The sequence below is a fragment of the Haemaphysalis longicornis genome, unplaced genomic scaffold, assembly GCF_048455015.1.
Source record: "Haemaphysalis longicornis isolate Haplotype H1 unplaced genomic scaffold, Haemaphysalis longicornis Haplotype H1 scaffold_1, whole genome shotgun sequence".
In the NCBI taxonomy this organism is placed as follows: Eukaryota; Metazoa; Arthropoda; class Arachnida; order Ixodida; family Ixodidae; genus Haemaphysalis; species Haemaphysalis longicornis.
In genome coordinates, this window is record NW_027526203.1 from 416999442 (window position 1) to 417010086 (window position 10645).

A 10645-nucleotide genomic window follows, 5' to 3' on the forward strand; every position below is an offset into this window, starting at 1 on the left:
TCTCCCCGCACGTGCCGGCGTTTCACTGCCACATTTCACGATTACTATCGTAAAAACCAACCCAACGGGCGTCCTTAACTAAAGCAACTCGGGCGCTGCCGGTTAATTGCGTATATTTTTCCTCATATGTACCTATAGTTTTCTTTGCGCTAAACAACGAAAAGATGTATGACAAGCGCCAGCGTTTCACGAGTTTCGAACGCTTGACTATATAAACCGCTAGGCTTTCGAAGCCTCTTGGGTACGTCGCGAACAACAGCGTTACCCCGAGACGCCGCCTTGGTGCTCTCTATACTTAGGTCGAGCGAGCGAGCTCGGACGATAAGGCGAGCGCTTAAAGTGCTCTGCACTTAAAAGTGAAAGCAACTGGGCTGTCAGTGTTCGCGAGAACCACGACTTATAATCTTTTCCTTGGGGCAAAGCATTGGTTTGTGATGCAAGTGCTGCATTGTTCACGTTTGAATTTCCAGAAGCTACATCGCGTATTTGCTGTTTTTGTGAGGGGGTCAACGTGGGAGAGGAGCAGTAGGACGAATTTGTTTCGGCGAATCCGTGACGGCGGTTTAAGGCTGATTCACCTGTTTGTACGGCCACTCGTAAACTGATTTTTGTTTTTGCGCGATGTACAGTAGCATTTTCTGCGCACTATAAAGCAAGTTCACTTAATGCATGCTTTGCAAGAGTTTGTGGTTTCTTTAAGTTGCATACGATGTGGTGTTTATGGATATCTTAAAGAAATTGTTTTGTAATTCTGTTTTTTGGCAACCCGTTTTTCAATGCAATATCTGGACAATGTAACCAGGACAAAATTATATAAGGATGTATGTGACGTAGTCTGCCCCGTGCCACTGTACAGAGCTCTATACAGTAATGGTCCAGGACAAGATGCGTTAAAGCGAGTGAAGCGAATGGAAGTGTCACCTGGGACCAGTGTTGCCATCGCTGGGTGTCAGATATCCACTAAAAAGCAATAAGAAATCCGCCAGATTCCGCTAGATTCTAAAACATATCCGCTAAATTTCCCGCTAGGGCCTACTTTATTAGAAAAACAGTGCAATTTCGTATTATAAATACCTTTATAATTCTCAGAATCTCCCCAAGATTACGAGAGCTTAAATAACATATAAAAAAGTCTTCCAAGGAGGCTTCAGTGCGGCGGTCGTCGCCATTTGTCAACCTCATCACAGATGAGGCTAAACGTTATAAATGTTCACACTGATGAAAAAAAGAACTCACAGGTCAACAAAAAACACATCGAGGTCTTAGTCACCGCTGTCGTCGTCTGATATCATCTCTATGAGACTTGGTTGCACATACGTTGCAGATGTCCCAATGGCACTGAGAACTGCCGCGGGAAGTTCGTAATCAAAACAACGTTTCTGGTGCCCCTTCAGCCCCGCTTTTACGTCGAGGATGGCGTTTGTAGTTTCATGCTTCAGCTTGTTCCGCAGCTTGGATTTTACTATTTTAAGCTGACTAAACGTCCTCTCTACTTCGGCATTTGAATACGGCAGCACGAGCATCGACATGGCCAGCTCGGCGAACAGGTTATCGCCGCAGGCGTCCTTACAGGAGTGAACTTCACACCAGAACGACTGCGTGGATGATATGTGCTTCCAGTTCAGGAGGGTAATTTTGCTCCACTGGTTTTGAATTTTTTCTATTGTCTCAGGGGGCACTGCCATTGCTTCCAGCAGAGGAATCAATAGCTCCTTCACGACGCACAAAGCGTTTTCGATCGATAAGAGTGATGTTTCCTGGAGAACTGTGATCTTGTATGGAAGTCGCTGCCTGATTTGATCTACTAGCGTGGTAATAAACCTTATGCAGCTTCCTCGCATCACAGCTTCATCTGCGAGAGAGAACCCGTCGGTCTTCTGAGCTTTCACGTTGTCAACGTACGTCTCAAACAGGTAGCCCAGATATGGCTTGGGGTTCAAGTGGTCCTCAAGTCTGCACGTCAGAACGTCAATCTGCTCTGTCGGTATTACGACTTTTTTAACCAAGCTTGAAAGCAAAGTCATAAGGTCTTTTTTTGCAGGGCGATTTTGAATCGTTGCACTGCGCGAGGTATCCGCCAGAAATCCGCTATGTATGAAAATGACCCGTCAAAAAATCCACCAGCCGCTAGACTAACTTTTTCCCCATCAGAACAAAATGAAATCCGCCAGATTTAGCGGAAAATCTGCTAAATTGGCATCACTGCCTGGGACAACTTTCTTCTCTAAATTGCACACTGGTGCACTGTCAGTCGCAACCTGGATGGAGGAAAGGGGGTTCTCAGTGCCATAGGAAACCGACTTTCCCATTTGTAAACAACCCGAAACTGTGCAGCATGTGTGTTTCCGTACATTTAGTCTCACTCTCCCCCACCGTTTTATGCTGCAGAGCAAACATTCGCAAAAAAAAAATTCCTTCTTCATTGTTGGGCCGCAGTGTTCATTTGGGATGTCCTCCGAAGGACACCTCGAAAATATTTTCCACTGAGCCCACACGGCGTACGTTTTTTTGTGCATTGATAGAGATGACGATGTGCCATTTGACAGTGCCGTGTTGTGGGGCCTGCACAGCATTTGGCGTTTGCGCATGGCTTGGCATCATTGTGATGTAGACGTGCGACCAACGCGACAGCATTTGATGGAAAGTGCTCCCAGTTCGTTGAAGTCCAGAGAGCGAAGAACTCTCCAACAGAGGGGTTGTCAAAAATTGAACCCCTAACTGCACTTAGGGAATGAAGGCATTACTATCGATTTTTCTTCGTCATTGTACCTGGTGTTTTGTGTTACTGTCAAAGAACGGCAATAAAAAAAACCTCTTCGAGTGGCTTAGTGGCTAAGGCGTTGTGTTGCTGAGCCCAAGGACGCGTATTCGATCCCCGGCCGCGGCGGCCGCTTTTCTGATGGAGGCGAAATGCCAAAACGCCCGTGTGTTCGAGATTTAGGAGCATTTTAAAGATCCCCAGAATGTTCAAAATTGATCCGAAGCCCTCCACTACGGCACGCCTCATCGCCTGTGTAGCGACGGTGCCTTAAACCTTATAGCCAATCAAATCAAGCAATGACTTCTTCAATGCAGATGACGACGATTAGCAGAGCAAATATGCAAATAAATAATTATACGAAAACTTAAATGTGTGTCCGGCAATGCTCACCTAAAAAAGCTTCGCCATTCAAGTCTTGCGCGTGTGTGCAAGCTTCCCTGAATTGTTTTTTTTATTTACTCTTCATAGCGGCGGCCATTTTCTTCAACAGACAACAACTACAACAACTACTACCACACCCATAACTATTTTACGTAGAATTGGCCACTTACGGCTTTAACCTTAATAAACAAAGTTGCAATATGACTACGAACAGGTTTTTTTCTGGACCTCGGAGGGTCTTAGAGGTAAGCCAATTTACTTTGTTTTCTAGTAAAACACCGAGAGGGCCGTTTTGAGAGAGTTGGTATTTCATATTATGTGTGAACGAGTTTTAAAAAGAAACTGACGATTACGATACTCCCTAGTGCGATATTTGGGCGCAGTAGCAGTGCGCTGAGGCAGCACTCACTCGTGGGTTCTCTTGACGGCAGCTATGGTGAGCCTCTGCGGAGGCGGCGCGAAGTGCGTCTCAGGAAGGGACCGCGAACTGCGTCTTAAGCGTACGCACATCATAGTCACGCGCACGCCCCCCCTCACGTTTTTGCCCCAGCGTCGCACCGTCGAGCGCCTCGTGCGGGCACAGCATACTGCCCCCTCCCCTCCCCCACCGCATACTTTCGGAGAGCGCTGGCTCACGCTGCCACGGCGAACCATCCTCCCCCCACAATTTCGCGACACTCTTATCCTTTGCTTTCTTTCATCATTCGCTTTTTCTTTCACTCGTCGGTCCAGGCCATCGTTCCCTCGGTTACGCGGACAACCAGCTCAGCCCAGAGACGGCCGCCCAAGGGCTGCGCCCTGAAAAATTCTAAGCAGATGCAATTGACGCGCAGGGTGAAGACTACACCACGAGCTTGTTGCTTGGCAATTGTGGCTAATACGTGGAACGATAGAAATTTATTATATCCGAGACCCCGGGTGATTATGTGAGAGCCCCGAGTCCTGTGGCCGGGGAGAACATAAAAGTGCCCTGCATGCGACTATTTAACGGTTATTCAAATATTGAAACGGGGAGTCTCTCGCTAATGCATCAGATTCCATTCGAGCAGCGATACGTTAGGGCATAGGGTGGACATAGCAGGTAGGAAATAGCAGGGAAAAATAGTTGGTTGGAACATAAAACGCCGCTAGGTCCAAGACTACTTTTACTACTTTTGGTGGGTAGAGTGAAGATGAGGCCGTTTAAGGAATTTGGTTAGTAAGTCAACGGGACAGGCTTTAAGGGGAATCTGTCTTTGGTTTCATAATCGAGCCGGGCGTGCCCATGGAATGTCCCGAATTTCGCAGGTTGTGCATATGCCATTTTTAACAAAAGGACTGATTGATTGATTGATTGATTGATTGATTGATTGATTGATTGATTGATTGATTGATTGATTGATTGATTGATTGATTGATTGATTGATTGATTGATTGATTGATCAACTTTGCTTCGCCCAGATTTACCGCTTAGCCATCGGTCAGGAGCCCTTGGTCCCTGGCGGCGGTCATGGCCCCATCTGGACGATCCGGGACTGGATACCCGGGTCGGAGCTGAGTAGCGCGGTCTCCCACTGCTCCTTTGTACTTATGCTGAGTAAAGGCTGTCCTGCCTTAAAGCTTTGCGGGTCATTTCTCCGGAGAGGGCAGGACCATATCATGTGATGTAGATCAGCCGTGTCCATGGGTGTCGGCAGGATTTTGTCTTGAGGCGGGCGAACCCATTTTATTGAGGGGGAAGAGGGAGAGGGGGAAGCAGCGGGGAGATTGTGCTCGGCTGGCTTGTGGGAGGGGGGGGGAGCAAGTGCCCCTTTTGCAGCCCCCTGCCGACGCCCATGGCCCTGTCCACGCACGCCTTGCATTTATCTCAAGAGAGCCCTGAAATCTTTGTCGTATTGCAGGGGAAATATATGTAGGTGTCATTAATTGTCTAGGGTGGACCTGTTGAGAGTGAAAATATAGGACGTGTGCGTTTGGCTAAAGAAGTCAGAGATTCGTTCCGGCTGTGTTTGATGGCGTTACGTTGTTCGTAGAGGGTGTAATTACAGTCTCATACGGTACAGCTGGCTTGGGGCGTAGTTTTCAGCGATACGCGTGGCGCCAAACCAGTTTCCCCATTTCCGCGGATTCCAGCACGTTCGGGAAATTCAAAATCTACAGGCATACACATAGGTTCGTCAGCATGTCTTGTTGGAAGGGTCAACTCCCCTCCCCTTCCCACGAACTGCATGGAGGCCTTAAAGCAATACAGCACGTCCGTAGTGAACAACCATGTCGAACATATAAAGCAACCACGCAATGGTCTTTATGCATTAGATGTACAGCGTAAGTACTAAGAGATCGCACACGGTGCTGCCATCGCCAACTCATTGCACGGGGCAGCAAGGCACCTCGGATTTTTTTTTCTTCAAATGCACAGTATTCATGCAAATACCAGCAGAAAAAAAGGCAGAAGCGACGGCACGCACAGGCCTCCATAAATGTCGAAAGCCGTGTTTTTCACCGATACCGTGGGGTATTGGCCACCACTGCAGAAACAAGGGCAGGCCAGGCAAGCAAAATGACAATACGCAGGTAGACGCAGCCACCTTTTCGATTCGCCGGGGACGTCCGCAGCTCGCACGTGGCGTAAAAGCACGCTGACACGGCTACCACTTTGTCCATGTACTCGCCAGATCCGCCGAGGCCAGCACTTGTCTCTCGCCGTTACGTGCGCAGTACGTGCCCCCGCGTTTCGTGCTACGTGCGCTACCTTGCGGAAACGAAAATTGGAGGGAGCCTTTTTGCGCCGCCGTTTGAGGAGGGCGAGCACCTGAGAAGCTGCGCGGTGCGTGGCTCTTGTCCGCGCAGGGCTGGGAGTCCAGTCTGATCGATGCCTGGCCGCGCGCCCTGTGAATTGTCGACTGCTCGCTCGTAAACTGCTTCAAGAATGGCGAGGAACTCCTCGTCGTATTTTTGGGCGTTTAGCCGAAGCTATAGTGCTCCGAGGCAGCACCGGGGGCAATCTTCGTCGTTCGAATGGACTACGCACTGCTCTATGCGTCGCCCGCGGCCAAACGGTTATCGTCTGCTAAAATGGGGCCTATGCTCTCCGATTTTATTTCTCTCGCTTCGCCTCCTTTCCGCTCTTGTATGCGTGAGCGAAATATGGTCCACTTCCCTGCCCTCTCCACTCTGCCTGCACTGTCGTATACTCTTTTTCTTTTGTGCTCCTCATTTTTCTTTTTGGAATATTTTGGATTTTTTTTCCTATAATGTCGTGATGGACTAGTGTAGCGTGCCAAGTTTATGTTTTTGTTCCTTACAGCGCACCCTTTTTAAATAGATATATTTCATTTCGGACGTGCTGAGTGAAGCGGTCGGGACCACCTTTGCAAGAAATATTTTTACAAACGCGAACTCCACAAAAGACTTAGACTAGCGAAAGGTATAGACGCGACTGCTCCAACAGCAAAAACAATTAAAAAGTGGTTCGAAGAAGTAGAAAAAAAACACCAAGAAACCTTTTAAGAATACTACAAAACGACCACCAACCTAAGGCGTACAAGAAGCTTCTAGATATCCAGGAAGGCCAACTAGGAGTAATCAAGATCGAGATTTTTTTTAAAAGTGACCAAACAAGAATCAGCAGCTTAAACAAAGAAGTTCCGCAGTACTCATAGAAACTCAGCTGAGAGCAATGACATGGCACATGTAGAAAACCTAGTGGAATCCTCAACATGAATCGCACATGGAACCCCATCAGATCACTCAGAGATCCGGAAAGAAAAACGCACTCGGTGAACAACCGTAAGATAGAACCATGACGTCAGGGAACTTCAAAAGACAGACTGTGGCCTGCGCGTCTAACATTAGGTTATTTTTTTTTTCGAGAACGTTCTTACACCCTCACACTGCGGTACACCAAAATCAATCAAACAAGGGCACCCCCAACCAGTAACACCTCAAGGTTCAGTGTTCTCCATAAATCTATGCATTCTAGCAACTCTGCGCATACATGCAGCAAGTGGCCGAATGGATTCAACTAGCTGCACAAAAAATTTGCTCTTAGTTCTATAGAAAAATTGGAATTTCTAACATCCACTACCCAAGATGGAAACCTCCACCAGTAGTTGTTAATCGGAACGTAATTGTAATTGCAAACAAGAAAACAATTCAGGTCCTTGGACACTTCATACAAAGCGATGGAGGTAGATACGCCAGCGCACGCAATATATATACTTACGATGATGCGAATTGCCGACAGTAACAACAGGCTCGATGAAACTAATCTACTGTATCTGAGAGACACACCTCGTACCTCTAAGTTGGGTTACCTAGCCCCCTACACAAACGCAAGAAAATAAATAATAGGAATAAGGGGACAAAGATCGTACTAGGTATCCCAATCAATGCTACCAAACGAAGACTTTTAGGCACTGGGACACCCCCCTCCCCCCCCAATGGAGGCAGTCATAACCCCACATGGGTACAAGCAACATTTTCGACTGCAATCAGCGATCATTGGCAAAGCGATACTAGAAAACCGAGATCATTATAAACGACCGATGACTGGTTTACCCGTACAAACGCATGAATACAGTAATCAAGAACGTTCTTCAAAGGTGACGTTTGAGGTCAGATTCCGCCGACGAGAATACGAAGGTCTCCACCGACAGCATACAGGCGCCTCAACTGGCGCTTTTGTCACCGCTATGAACAATTTCTCACGTACGCCACAGGGACTCGAAGGCGTACAAATTCACTATGCAGGCCGAGGATGTACCTGAGCATGCGACAACACAGCGCCGTGCAGGTGCTCCAAGCAGCTCTATATCTTAAATGACCACTTGCTACGCAGTTTTTTTTTTTTTATTTCAGTTGACAAAACACGATAGATTCTTACCGGCGGATCTGTTGTTAAAAACATTGCTGCCCAAGGTCAAGGTTTTTTTTTTAGTTTATTAGAGTTAGCACTCAAAAACTCAAAGGACCAGCAAGAAGACAGCGAGAAGGAGAAAAAAAAAAAGAAGACATCAGCCAGACAGAGAGGAGAGGGTAAATGAATAGGCCTACACGAATTTGGGAATAGTTTCAAATAATCAGTTACTATTTATTTTACATCTATTGGCGTCGCCTTTGTTTTATTTAGAAATACTTGCTAAACAAAAACATTGGTGACAAAGGCAACAATGCTGACAGCTCGAATTCGGTCATGCCACGTTCACGGCCGCTTCTGGAGCCATCTTGAAAAGCAGGGGGCAGCCTTGCACGGAGACAGAAATTTTTGCGTAAAGCATTCGATCCATCTCGTCGCGCGGCGCAGGGAAAAGCGTCGGCAGAGCTAAGACATCTGCGTGCCGTATTCTAAGCGCAAGGCCCCAGATGGGCTCGCCCCCGTGGAATGTGTCGCTCCCTTGAGCCTTATCACGTTGCCGGGTGGTTGCGGACGGCTCGCATCAAGTATCCCGCCCCGGCTGAGCAGCGGCTATTTCGGTCGGATCGCGTTGGCAATCAGGCGTGTCTCTCTTGCGTGCGCAGGACTGAAAGCGCCGACAGGAATGCATGCCGCCACACGGAATCTCCGTGCGTCGTTCGGCGTCCGCGCACGGATGATGAGCGCGCGCCCCGAAGAGGCTCGGGCACGCGGCGCTACCTCCCGCAAGGCTTTTAATGCCCAAGGCCGTTTCGAGACTCCTCAGGCGACATTTCGTTCCCGCCTCTGATTGCCCCAGAATGAGCACCCGTGCATTTCACGCGCGTTACACTCTTAGGCAAAAAGGACTAAAATAGGGACTAAATTACAGCCGTAAGTCTTCGCGGGCAACCGTTCATCTCCAAGGGGAGTATCTGTGGCAGAGTATGTGCCGTGTGCACACATGCGGACTAACTGTTCGTCCCCGCCGATCTATAAGGAGTAACGGGAAGACGAAACGCATGCAGTTAGTCTCTTTGCTGCGTCGTTAATCCCCTGTAATGGCGTCGTCGTTGCCATTTCGCGCATGTCTGTGGACAGTTTTAGATTTCCAAAATACAAGTCATTGCAGTCAGTGGGTCCTTTAGATGGGATGGTGCCACGGGAGAAAATATCGATGTTGATTATAAGAAAAGCGTTTAGGGTTAATCGAGCGGTGGGTAATGGCAAGGAGCGGCGAAGCGCGATGGACAGACGCTTCTCGGTAAAGTTATGTTGATACGATGTGTTGAATACGATTCGCGCGAGGTAATAACGCCCAATGAAAGATTTCAAGCACGTCAACAATAACACAAATATTAGTGACAATAGCAAACTTTGATCCCGAAGCGTAACGAATACGTATATTTTTAACGGGCGAGAAAAAACGCATTAGTAACTGATGACAACTGCAAAATAAAAAATTCTCCCTACAGGTAAGCGTCTTGAAGTTATATTTTACACTCAGTACATAACTGCCTTGTGCACCAAAGCTATGACAATGCTGCAACTGCTGTAAAACCCGCTTGCATTTCCCAGTCCCGATCGTCTAGCGACGCTAACTTGAAGAATTCAGGCTAAGCAACGCCGAATTTGGTTTCGCCGATGCAGGAAAATATGGTCTGGTTTCCTATTCTGACACTCACACAGACGAGCGCTTTCACATACGATACACAGAGTACTTAACATATGTATCGAACACTAAGAATACACTTAGTTTGTGCTAATTTGTGCGGAAACAAATGAGTCGTCCGATCACCCAGCCATCAACTAGGCGACGAGTTGATTGTTCTTTACGAGAAAAAAAACTATGGTTGTGAGGTTGCACTTAAAATCGAACTGAGCAATAGTCCCTAAAGTTAGCAAAGCGCTAAGCGCAAAGCGTAAATTGCTGTCACGTTCCCTTGCACGGATAAAAATTCGGACACCAGTTGCAATGAATCTGTCGCGTTGTGCACAGCCCTACACGCTGTACACTTGAACATTATCTACCGCACCGTCCGTCCGGCGGCGTTGTCTAGCGGTAGCGCGTCGGGTTCCTGCTGGTGCCGACGTTTTCTTTTTTCTTTTTTTTTCTGCAACTCTTTCAGCAGTTCGTTCTTGGGGAGTATCGGAACGGACCAACCGGGTGGCGGACTAACCGTTCGTCCCCTCACATTTAGTCCCCAAAGGGAGTAATGATTGTGGCAGAGGCCGTTAGTCCCCCAGAGGACGAACTTTTAGTCCTTTTTGCCTAAGACTTTAGCATGTAAACCCGAACCTAATTCTAATACACAAAAAGGGTGATGTCAAACAGCTTCACAGGCTCATCATCATACTCCCTGTTACGTACAAGTTATTTATGAACGTAATATGTGGCCGCATGAGTGGCACCCTGGACTTTCAACACCTGGAAGAAGATTACGGCTTTAGAAAAGAATTACAGTACATTCCGGCCATTAAGTAGCTAATCGAAAAACCTCAGTAATATAATAAATTTTATATAGTTTAACAGCCAGATTATGCAAAAAGAAAACCTTTGACTCTGTGCCCACCACTGCGATCATTGAAGCTTTACATGAATGTGGTGTGAACGAGCTTTACATATATAG